Source organism: Rhinatrema bivittatum, chromosome 5, assembly GCF_901001135.1.
Source record: "Rhinatrema bivittatum chromosome 5, aRhiBiv1.1, whole genome shotgun sequence".
Classification (NCBI taxonomy): domain Eukaryota; kingdom Metazoa; phylum Chordata; class Amphibia; order Gymnophiona; family Rhinatrematidae; genus Rhinatrema; species Rhinatrema bivittatum.
In genome coordinates, this window is record NC_042619.1 from 86,037,342 (window position 1) to 86,049,507 (window position 12,166).

Consider the following 12,166-nt stretch of genomic DNA (forward strand, 5'->3'; position numbering starts at 1 on the left):
AATCCTATTGATCCTCAAGGAACCAATTTTGATTTCACTAATAAGCTTCCCCTATTACTCTAGAGGCCCTATGGAATGGTTTATCTGCTTTGGGACAGTCTCTGGTGACTAGAAAAAACAGGCATGCAACATCTTTCAAAGATCTACATTTTTAAGTAGTTACTCACTCTCAGCTACTACAGGAGGAATAGCCCAGTGGTTAGAGCAACAGGCTATGCCCAAGAGAAGCCCAGGTTCAAATCCCACTGCCATTTTCAGAGGAGAATCATAGCATAGTGGTCTGAGCTATGAACCAAGGAAGCCAGGGGTCAATTCCTACTCTGGAGTTGCTAACACAAATTACCTCTCTCTCCAGCAAGAATAAATATGGGGAATATCCATTGTACCTGGAGGGTGGCTAGGGGTGTGCATTCGTTTTGAACTTAAATTTAAAACACTACTTTTTTTTTTTTTTTAACTTAAAAAAGTGATGAGGCGAAAACGATCGGATTTCCAACGTATTCAACATAGCTATGTTGAATACGTTGGAAATCGCGATTGTTGATCCAAAATAAAAATTTAAACCCCTCACCTTCCTTAATCCCCCCAAAGACTTACCACAACTCCCTGGTGGTCCAGCGAGGAGTCAGGACGCCATTTCTGAACTCCTTTGCGAGGAGCACGTGACGTCGGCGCCACGTCGGAGTGACGCGGCGTCACGTGATTCCCTGTGGGTTCGCTCCGGGACCCTCGTTCGACCCAAAAGGAACTTTTGGCCAGCTTGGGGGTGTCAGGAGGCCATTTCATCTGCCATTTGGATAAAGCATCCAAATGGCAGATGAAATTTAATGTGGACAAGTGCAAGGTGATGCATATAGAGAAAAATAATCCATGCTGTAGTTACACGATTTTAGGTTCCATATTAGGAACTATCACCCAGGAAAAAGATCTAGGTGTAATAGTGGATAATACATTAGCTCAGTGTGCTGCGACAGTCAAAAAAGCAAACAGAATGTTAGGAATTATTAGGAAGGGAATGGTGAATAAAACGGAAAATGTCATAATGCTTCTATATCGCTCCATGGTAAAACCCCACCTTGAGTACTGTGCACAATTCTAGTTGCTGCATCTCAAAAAAGATATAGTTGCGATGGAGAAGGTACAGAGAAGGGTGACTAAAATGATAAAGGGGATGGAACAGCTCCCCTATGAGGAAAGGCTAATGTGGTTAGGGTTGTTCAGCATGGAGAAGAGACTGCTGAGGGGGGGATATGATAAAGCTCTTTCAAATCATGAGAGGTCTAGAACAGGTAAATGTGAATTGGTTATATACTCTTTTGGATAATAGAAGGACTGGGGGAACTCCATGAAGTTAGCAAGTAGCACATTTAAAACTAATCGTAGAAAATTATTTTTCACTGAAAGCACGATTAAGCTCTGGAATTTGTGCCAGAGGATGTGGTTAGTGCAGTTAGTGTAGCTGGGTTTAAAAAAGGTTTGGATAGGTTAAGGGAGGAGAAGTCCATTAACTGCTATTAATCAAGTTGTCTTAGAGAATAGCCACTGCTATTACTGGCAATAGTAGCATGGGATAGGCTTAGTTTTTGGGTACTTGCCAGATACTTGTAGCCTGGATTGGCCACTGTTGGAAACAGGATGCTGGGCTTGATAGACCCTTGGTCTGACCCAGTATGGCAATTTCTTATGTTCTTGTGTTCATTTAAGACCCAACAGACTCTGAGATACAACAGAGTGCATAAGCTGCTTCATTATACATTGCATTACTCCAACAGGAAAAAATAAAGTAGGGAAGCATGCACAGGACATTAAGTCATAACAAACTGAGAGCAAGATGCTAAAAATTCCTGCCTGTTCTTCAATCCAAGCTCTTCACTGCCTCATTTACATATGCTCTGAAATACTTATTTACATTGGTTCAATAGGATTCAATTAATGTGGAAAACCCCACTACTCACACACCAGGAAAAAACAAAAAATCATAATCATGGGCTGCAGTTTTACAAGCAAATATACATGCAAACTCCATGACTACCATCACTGTATGTAATGAGCAGTTCTATCCATGTCCTACTAAAAGGATAAATATAACTTTATATTAATTCAAGGAAACATTACTCTACTTTTCAATACTAGATAGCCTGACAGGAAAGATACACTTAAACTAGGGCAAATTTCCTTTGAAAGAGTAAAGCATAGTAAAAAAAAATATTCTATCCGCTTTTATATGGCATGCTATGCCAAACGTTGGCTTCAAAAGAAAAGCTTCTGAAAAACAGGATAAAAAAATATTGTCACAGCAGGGCAACACCACAAACACTCAATATATCTAAAAACATCATCAGCAATGTCATAGCAATACTTGTACACCACTCACCTTCTAGAATGCTCCAAGATGAAGTGTTAGGAGGGACACTATGCATGCTGTTTGGGATCCTGCACCTGCATCAGGCCCTATTCTATCCTCAACTTTCTCCACTGTATCCATCTCTTCTGCCTCCACAGTTACCTTCTAAGCCAGGAAAAATGGTGTTGGACAAAAATATTGTCTAATTTGCAACACTCTATGAAAATCTTGATGATTTTCACATGTACAATGACAAGGAAACCTCTAAAGTGTTCTCCTGAACAAAATTAGATTTTTTTAGCAGAACCAAGATAAAGTCAGTTAGATACTAGGAGGAGCGCTGGGCACAGTTGTACCAATTTTCAGAAGCAAAGCAGGGATAGAGGAAAGAATTTAGACATCAAGCCCACAGGGAGTAAAATTATTATCACATATAAGCACAGAAAGAAAGTGGGACATCCTGAAATGTCATAGATCATGCCTGAAAAATACATATATGGGGGTTAATTCAATATTACAAAACACACATTACATTATATAATACAATAATAGTACATTAATAAATACCAGCATATATATGTTCATTATACTTTTATTATATATCATATCACAAAATTGAACAATTTAATAATAAAATATACAAAAATAGGCACATATTTTTATATCACTATATATTATAACAGTAACCTACATATTCCCATCATTCATACACACTCATTGAACATACCCACATTAAAATCACATAAATAAGACCCAAAGCAGAATACCCAATACTAAGTCATAAACCCCACAATGTACCAACGCACAGACCCCCTCAGAAACCCCAAGAAGATCCCTTGTTTCACCCTCCATGGGCTTCCTCAGGGGGTATATTGGATAACTCTTCATACGACACTGTTCGGTTTCTGTTATCCACTATTTCCAACAGCACCTGCTTGTTCCTCAATGAGCATCATTTGATCATCCTCCTAGAAAATCTATAACAATAATACCATATAAAAAAAACCTAAAATAAGACGTTATCATATATCAAACCATTCATCCAATTATCAAACAAGACACATTCACCAACATACTGTCATAATACCATTAACCTAACCCTTAATTTACTCTTCACGTTTTTCCTGTTCTATCCTCACAACATTACTTATGCACAACGCTTTTTATCTGTAAATATAAAAAGATACAGAAAATGTTTTATAAACCCAAATATTCGCATCTATAGATCACAAATATTAAATTCAAAATACTACCTCATGTCGCATAAACCATTAAAATACCACATGGTGTCAATCACTTCTAATCTCGCGAACATACAATAATACCTCTACCCTATTGAACACACAAAAGAAATTCATTATATGATTACAAAGGTTCTATTAACAGTCCTGCACTAAACATATTAAACTTAAATTTAAATTCTATACCAACCTTACAAACTGGAGGAGTTTAGTACTTTCAATTCAGACCTCATCACACCAGAGCCGCACATAGCATGGACGCAACCACCTATGTAAACCAACATATGGAACAACGTCTTTAAATATCTGCTTTAGCCAAGCACAACACACCCATCAATGCTTACTAGCCAATCCCAATGCAGATCCCCCATACCATCCCAATCACATACACATTAATGTTAGTAAAACCCCTCCCACTCCACATTACTATTCAAACCCCAGGGAAACATTGTCCTCTACCAATTAATTAATCTTTGTTCTGTTTGCCATAGAATTCAGGGGATATCACCTCGGTAGTCCTCACTAATTTGTTGAATAACAAAAAACCTAAGTTCATCAACCCGATGATCACATGAACCCCAATGGGCCACTAATGGAGCCCCCTCCCTTTTGATACGTATATTACTCTTGTGTTCCACAGTTCTTTGGCATATCATCGGCTTCGTATGACCAATATATATTAAGTTGCATAGGCATATAATAACATATATGGGGGGAGGAGGAATAGCCTAGTGGTTAGAGCAGTGGGCTATAAGCCAGGAGACCACAGTTCAAGTCCCACTGTTGCTCCTTGTGACCTTGGGCAAGTCACTTTACCCTCCATTGCCTCAAGTACAAACTTAGGGGGTCATTTATCAAAATGTGCTAAGGTGTTATTTGCATGCATTAAGGGCTTATCGCATGCAATAGCACCAGGTGGTAGGGTTTTACCTCACTTTGGGATGTCTCCTGAAAGACCTGTTTGAGAGAGAGAGCACCTAGCCATAGTATACTCTCCCTAGATAGGTATTTATATCCCTGTGGTAGGCCCACCTAGTAACTTGAGGTGAGGGTTAGGTATTGGTGTAGGGGGTTAGGGGCCACTTTGGCATTCAATGTGAGACATATGAACAGAACAGTGGTCTCTTGTGAAGATCTGAGGACCGACGGAGAGAGGAAACTCACTCCAAGATGAGATTTGTGCAATGTTCTCTCCACCTAGCTTGATGGACTCTCTACCTTGGTAACATCAAGCTAGGTGGAGAGAACATTGCCCAAATCTCATCTTGGAATGAGTTTCCTCTCTCCGTCGGTCCTCAGATCTTCACAAGAGACCACTGTTCTGTTCGTACGTCTCACATTGAAGCCAGAGTGGCCCCTAACCCCCTACACCAATACCTAACCCTTACCTCGAGTTACTAGGTGGGCCTACCATAGGGATACAAATACCTATCTAGGGAGAGTATACTATGGCTAGGTGCTTGCTCTCTCTCTCTCTTTGAATGCAGGAAATACATCAGGTCTGGTACTTATTGCAACATCTGAAAAGCTTATCACAATGTGCACTAACTTAGCTCTTTGCATAGGTAAATTGTGATAAACTGTAAATTAGCATAAACCACACCCCTTTTGCTATCACATGCGATACTTATCGCATTTTGATAAATCCAGGCCTTAGATTGTAAACCCTCTGGGGATAGGGAAATACTACAGTACCTGAATGTAAACCAATGTGATATCTCAGATCAAATGTCAGTATATAAAAATAAATAAATATATATATAACCCTCTCAGACCAACAAGAGAAAGACTGTTATTGAACAGCTGAAATCCTTTCTGAACGCTAGGTTAGTGGCCACAACCCCACAATAGATGGTGGTAATCGATAGTTATGAAGTAGCCATCAATCGTTAAGCCAGTTTCTTTAAATTCCTTTATTCTTTAAATCTCCCCTGTGATTTAACAGGTTCCATCTCTCAATGTTTCCTAAGAGAATATATAATATCTATGTTTAGATGTAATTTTTTTGATGTTATCTTATATGTTTTTATGTATTTCTCTCTTCTTTTTTTGTCTTGAGAGTATAATTATGTATACTTTTTGAAAATTATAATAAAGTGCAAATTAATATCCTTTATATACAAATCCCTAGATGAATGATGTATACAACATATCAGTCTGTCCACCTGGGAACGGGTAGCTGTAATCAATAAATTTTCCCTATTAGAATATAACGCCCTTTTATATGCTTTCCTAACACATTTTCTGGGATATCCCCAATCAATAAATTTCTGAATGAGCCCCTGTGCCCTGACCCTATAGTCCTCAACCGAGGTACAAATTCTACAGTATCTCAAAAATTGGCTTATAGGTATACTCTCCCTCAATCTCTGTGGGTGAAAGCTATTGAAATGCAGAATTGAGATTTTATCAGTGGGTTTTGTATAAATCGAGGTAACCAACCTATCACCTGACCAGTATACAACCATATCCAAAAACGTAACACTATGATTGCTAAATTGCAAATGGAGGGTGGCCATTGTAATCCCAATATTTTAAAAAGGATCCAGGGGCGATCCGGGTAACTATAGACCAGTGAGCCTGACTTCAGTGCCGGGAAAAATAGTGGAAACTATTCTCAAGATCAAAATCATAGAGCATATAGAAAGACATGATTTAATGGAAACAGTCAACATGGATTTATCCAAGGGAAATCTTGCCTAACAAATCTGCTTCATTTTTTTGAAGGGGTTAATAAACATGTGGATAAAGGTGAACCGGTAGATGTAGTGTATTTGGATTTTTAAAAGGCGTTTGACAAAGATCCTCATGAGAGGCTTTTAAGAAAACTAAAAAGTCATGGGATAGGAGGCGATGTTCTTTCTTGGATTAAAAACTAGTTAAAAGACAGGAAACAGAGAGTAGGATTAAATGGTCAATTTTCTCAGTGGAAAAGGGTAAACAGTGGAGTGCCTCAGGGATCTGTGCTTGGACCGGTGCTTTTCAATATATATATAAATGATCTGGAAAGGAGTGAGATTATCAAATTTGCAGATGATATAAAATTATTCAGAGTAGTTAAATCACAAGCCGATTGTGATACATTATAGGAGGACCTTGTAAGACTGGAAGATTGGGCATCGAAATGGCAGATGAAATTTAATGTGGACAAGTGCAAGGTGTTGCATATATATATAACCCTTGCTGTAGTTACATGATGTTAGGTTCCATATTAGGAGCTACCACCCAGAAAAAAGATCTAGGCATCATAGTGGATAATACTTTAAAATCGTCAGCTCAGTGTGCTGCAGCAGTCAAAAAAGCAAACAGAATGTTAGGAATTATTAGGAAGGGAATGGTTAATAGAACGGAAAATGTCATAATGCCTCTGTATCGCTCCATGGTGAGACCGCACCTTGAATACCGTGTACAATTCTGGTCGCCGCATCTCTAAAAAGATATAGTTGCGCTGGAGAAGGTACAGAGAAGGGCAACCAAAATGACAAAGGGGATGGAACAGCTCCCCTATGAGGAAAGGCTGAAGAGGTTAGGGCTGTTCAGCTTGGAGAAGAGACAGCTGAGGGGGGATATGATAGAGGTCTTTAAGATCATGAGAGGTCTTGAATGAGTAGATGTGAATCGGTTATTTACACTTTCAAATAATAGAAGGACTAGGGGGCATTCCATGAAGTTAGTAAGTAGCACATTTATGACTAATCGGAGAAAATTCTTTTTCACTCAACGCACAATAAAGCTCTGGAATTTGTTCCCAGAAGATGTGGTTAGTGCAATTATTGTAGCTGGGTTCAAAAAAGGTTTGGATGAGTTCTTTGAGGAGAAGTCCATTAACGGCTATTAATCAAGTTGACTTAGGGAATAGCCACTGCTATTAATTGCATCAGTAGCATGGGATCTTCTTAGTGTTTGGGTAATTGCCAGGTTCTTGTGGCCTGGTTTGGCCTCTGTTGGAAACAGGATGCTGGGCTTGATGGACCCTTGGTCTGCCCCAGCATGGCAATTTCTTATGTTCTTATGTTCTTATGTGTGTTCCAAATCCTATTCTCCCCTCTCTCCTTCTTACCAGGAAGGCTGTAAGTCATCCTTCTCCTTGGATCTTGATGATCTCAGGTTCCTCTTACATGAAGGGAACCTCCCCTGTTTGATGGTAGAGCATAGCTAAGAGATGCTGCCTCTACAAAAGAAACCAGGGAATCCATGCAGTAAGATAGTGGCAATGCTCTCATAGGTAGATTTTAATAGCGCTGCTCGCACAGAAACGGCCCCATACACACAGATGTGGGCCGCACGCAAGCAACGCAAATTTTAAGAAGCCGCGATGTACATACCCATGCACGTGTCAAGAACAAGGGGGTGAAAAAGGGGCAGGGCCAAGAGTTACATACATAACTCTGAACTTTAGAAAAGCTGACCATGACGCACGTCAGTGTGTTATCCGCGTAAATTTACTGCTAGTCCTGATGAGGAGCAAGTCTGAAGATCTCAAGTTTTAGGGATTTTCAAGACTGCTAAACTACCATATACACTCAGGGGAGGGGGAGGGGGTGGGGAGGGAGAGAGAGAGAGAGAGAAAGAGAGAGAAACACTGTAAGATAGACAATATGACACTATATATATCTACCACTATAAGAGGGGCATTTTCAGCTCAGGATGGGTTTGAATCATAAGAACCTTAGCCAAACTGTTTTTAAACCTAGTTTCACTAACTGCTTTAACTACATCCTCTAGCAAGAGTCTTTAGTGCACCAATGTAACCCCTCCCCCCTCCACACCAAACTCATCATAAGAACATAAGAAATTGCCATGCTGGGTCAGACCAAGGGTCCATCAAGCCCAGCATCCTGTTTCCAACAGAGGCCAAACCAGACCACAAGAACCTGGCATGTACCCAAACAGCAAGAAGATCCCATGCTAGATGCCAGTAATAGCAGTGGCTATTCCCTAAGTCAGTGGTAGATATATATATAATGTCATATTATCTCTCTCTCTCTCTCTCACATGAAAAAATTGGTTTTTCCCTTATGTATGTGTAAAAGCCGCTAAAGCCCTGGTGATAATACGCGCAGGACATTTACTTGAGCCATTCTTAAGATTATGCGAGTATTTTGAACGATGCACATGATATAAAATTGCAGCATATTTCTGCTTGCATGTTGATTCATGTGTTTATGAGCGCATGCATGTTCTTTTTAAAATTAGACAGTAAGAGAGGAGTTTACCATTTACCAGGTTCCACATGAGGGAGGTGTACACACTCTCACAAGATTACTATTATGTCTCCTTCCCACACTAATAGTACAGTCTATCTAAATCCTAGTAGGGAACTGACAGGATCCCTATGCATACAATGGAGACTGTACATTAAAATCCCCACATGCATATTCATTGTCAATATCCTGAAAACCCCTACTGACCAGGCACTCTCTTAGGACTCAGTTAAGAACCTCTATGCTAAAAGACCTCACTTTTACCTCTTAAGACTACACTAGTGCCCATATTTCTCCAGTAAAACTCGATCTCCTGAATCCTGAGCACCCATGTAGCCATAGAGAAGCTCTGCTATTACTACTAATCACTTCTATAGTGCTACCCAACATATGCTGTGCTGTACAAAGCCATTAAGAGACTTCCAAATGAGACTTTGGAAACCATTTGTTATGAATATGGTTAAAATCAATAAGGCTGTGAGCAGGATATTCAGGGTTTAAGATTTAAAATAATAAATAAATGCTGCCTCAAAAAGGTGGGGTCTTGCAGAAACCAAGGAACTTAGCCACCAGTAAGTGATGGGGACAGTATATCTGAATGTTCAGATAGTAGTAATGCTTTCTTTTCTGGTAGATGACTTACTGGATCCTTGGAGGAAACAGTACCACATGAATGCAACCAATAACCTCAATGACATTAAGGCAATAAGGAACCAGATTATGGCAAAGAAGCCCTTTTCTACCTGCCTCTTCTACTTGTTACAGGGACACTGGATGTAGTCAGGCACATAAGCAAGCCTGGCCTCCAGAAAACTGTTGACACATCTGGAGACAGAGGACTGACTGATGCCCGCCATGTCTCTAGCCAGATAACATTGAACAGTCATCACTTTCACTCCAGCAAACAAGCTGTGAGGCTGCTCTGGTCTAAACAGGAGGCCCTGAATTAATGCCGTTTTTCACAGAGCGAGGAGATGAGAGCTTATCATCCCGATTCTGCTCAGGCATTCCCTTCTGTGCATACCTTTTTCTTTTCGAAAGTATGCATGGAAGCTAACCCCCCACAAGTTATGTCTTTGATAGAGCAGGTGTCACTTTGCACTGGTTATTTTGTGCAGCAAGGTGAAGGGCAATTACCCAAGCATTTTCAAAGTGAAATTACACACATAAGTCTGGTTTGAAAGTGTGGGATGAAGTCTGCAAGTGAAAATTACAGGCAGACTTTACCCCAGCTCACACATTTATAAAATGACCTTCTTATGTATATAATCAGTCTGCTTTATGCAGCATCTTGGATCCAGTGTCTCCCGTGGAATTATATTGCATGTGGCATCAGTGACCAACTGAAACCTCTCCGTTCTCTTGCCATTTATCATTGTGGCATGTACTGTAAGTGGAGTGCAAAATTTAAAAAGGCATTATAACAAATGGCACCAGCAGGGTCGGAGTAACGGGGATTACTCCTGCCCCTAAGCGAGGAGGGAGATCCACTTTTAAGACAAGCTAACAGTGAGTCTGGGAGGCCTGCGGTATGTAGGAGAAAAGGTGGGTGGGGTTTGGTTTTAGTGTGCAATACTGTAAAATAGTATGTACTAAAGCTAAACAAACAAAAAGAAACAAGAAAAGAAAAACAATAACACCCCTGTACACTCCTATATTTTATTGACAACATTTGATACAAGCTCTCCTCAAGCCAGGGCACCTTTCAACAGTGATCTCACAGTCTCAGAGTCTCTGTTTCCAGTTCTTGGTGTCTATACTAAATGAGTCCCCACACTCACATGATGTCTCACTCTTTACTTCCTTCTATGATGTTACAGAAGGGCTCATTACAGTATATTCAAAGGTTTTCTGGAATTCCATAGTAGCAGCCCACTGTGTATCCACAAGGGAGAAGGAGAAAAAAAAAGTGTGACTATCATGCATCATACTTTCAGTGGATCCATCTGGTGCAATCAGTGAAATATAGAAGAGTCGAGCCTACAGTGAGTGGCGTGAGAACCATATTGGTTCTCTGAGTATTTGGGTCTTGTGAAAGGAAATTCCTAAGAGAATTGCCCCCAAAGAGCACAACCATTTGGAAAAATTTGGGGTGGCACAGATATTCCCAGCAGTTTTCAGGGATATTGCAGATAAATGATTATCTGGCAAAGTCACTCAATTAGCAGAACTTGTGTTTACTCATGGGGGGTGGGGGGTTAGTCAATGAACTAATACCTAGAGGCACAGTGGATAACAAATGGAGTGTTTGGATTCATCAACAGCATTTGGCCATCAGATGTCATTAACCCTGCATTAGAATACTCTTTGTAAGAATCTATCCATACCTCTTAGCCCCTCCCACCTGGAGGCTCTGGATTGGATGCTTCACTGCTATTTAGCTCAGCCATGTTAATACACCATGGGTTCAATTTGAGGAAGCAGTCATAGAGTAAGGATGTAAGGATGTATTTTTTCCACACTCTAGTAGGGCCTTCCAGCCTGCCAGAGGGTCCTTCTCACAATAAGTTACAGAGAGATAGATTGTTTAAGCCAGATACCCTTTAGGGGCAACACAATTCTCACCAGGGGACCAAAGAACTGTGAGCCTATTCTAAACTCTAGGTAGGCAAGCACCAGTGATGGATCCTGCTATGAGAGACAGTGAAGTCTAGAGGAATCCTGTTTTAGAAGGGATTGTATTTCACCCTGTTTCTTTGGGAAAAGTTATCCTCGCTGGCCATACTCAGAGGACAGGGGCTGAAGACCAGTGAGCCCATTAACAACCTGTATATGGCAAGCACCTATGACAGTAAGGATGCCAGTCTATGAAGATGTATCCAGTTAAGCTTTAAAGTATTCTTTGGACTTGAGTTAAGTGGGGAGGTTTTTGGATCTCCCCTCCCCACTGCGATTTCAGTGTAGGGGTTATAGCCTGATCGCACTGTCTTCTCCTTAAGAGAAGACTCCCACAACATCAGAAAATAAAAGATGAAAAAACAACTGACTAAAGGAAGGAAGAACAAGATCAGGAGATGCCATCCAGATTTCCATCCGAGGGACCATGATAGGCTGGGTGTCCAGGATGAAGATGTCTAAAGGTAGGATTTTTCAATAAATTTGGGGACACCTCCAAAAGGATTCTCACACAGCCGCTGGGAGAGTTATGTGCATTTAAAATCACCATAGGCTCTATCTAGATGTCTATGAGAAGTACACCTACCTACCCAGAACTATTTTGTAACGCCATTCAGATGTACACTCATCAATTTGGATACATTTACTTTATTTAACTTTATTTAAACCAAAAGGTTCCACGGTGTTCAAAAAATATATCCATCATTGCTCCTTTCTGATCAAACTCTGATTAAAGTCACCCCCTGGAATGTCCGGAGTAA

The 12,166-nt window shown here is 40.3% G+C and overlaps 1 long non-coding RNA gene across 1 annotated transcript in view; it reads right to left on the bottom strand.

The window, feature by feature from the left end:
- Positions 1-3,044: 3,044 nt before the first annotated feature.
- The window catches only part of LOC115091503, a 134,483-nt gene continuing 125,361 nt past the window's right edge, over positions 3,045-12,166 (bottom strand). The window contains exons 2-3 of the long non-coding RNA XR_003856733.1: positions 3,776-3,853; positions 3,045-3,321 (exon numbers count right to left, since the gene is read on the bottom strand). This is a non-coding gene — a long non-coding RNA (uncharacterized LOC115091503). The remainder of the gene's footprint in view (positions 3,322-3,775; positions 3,854-12,166) is intronic.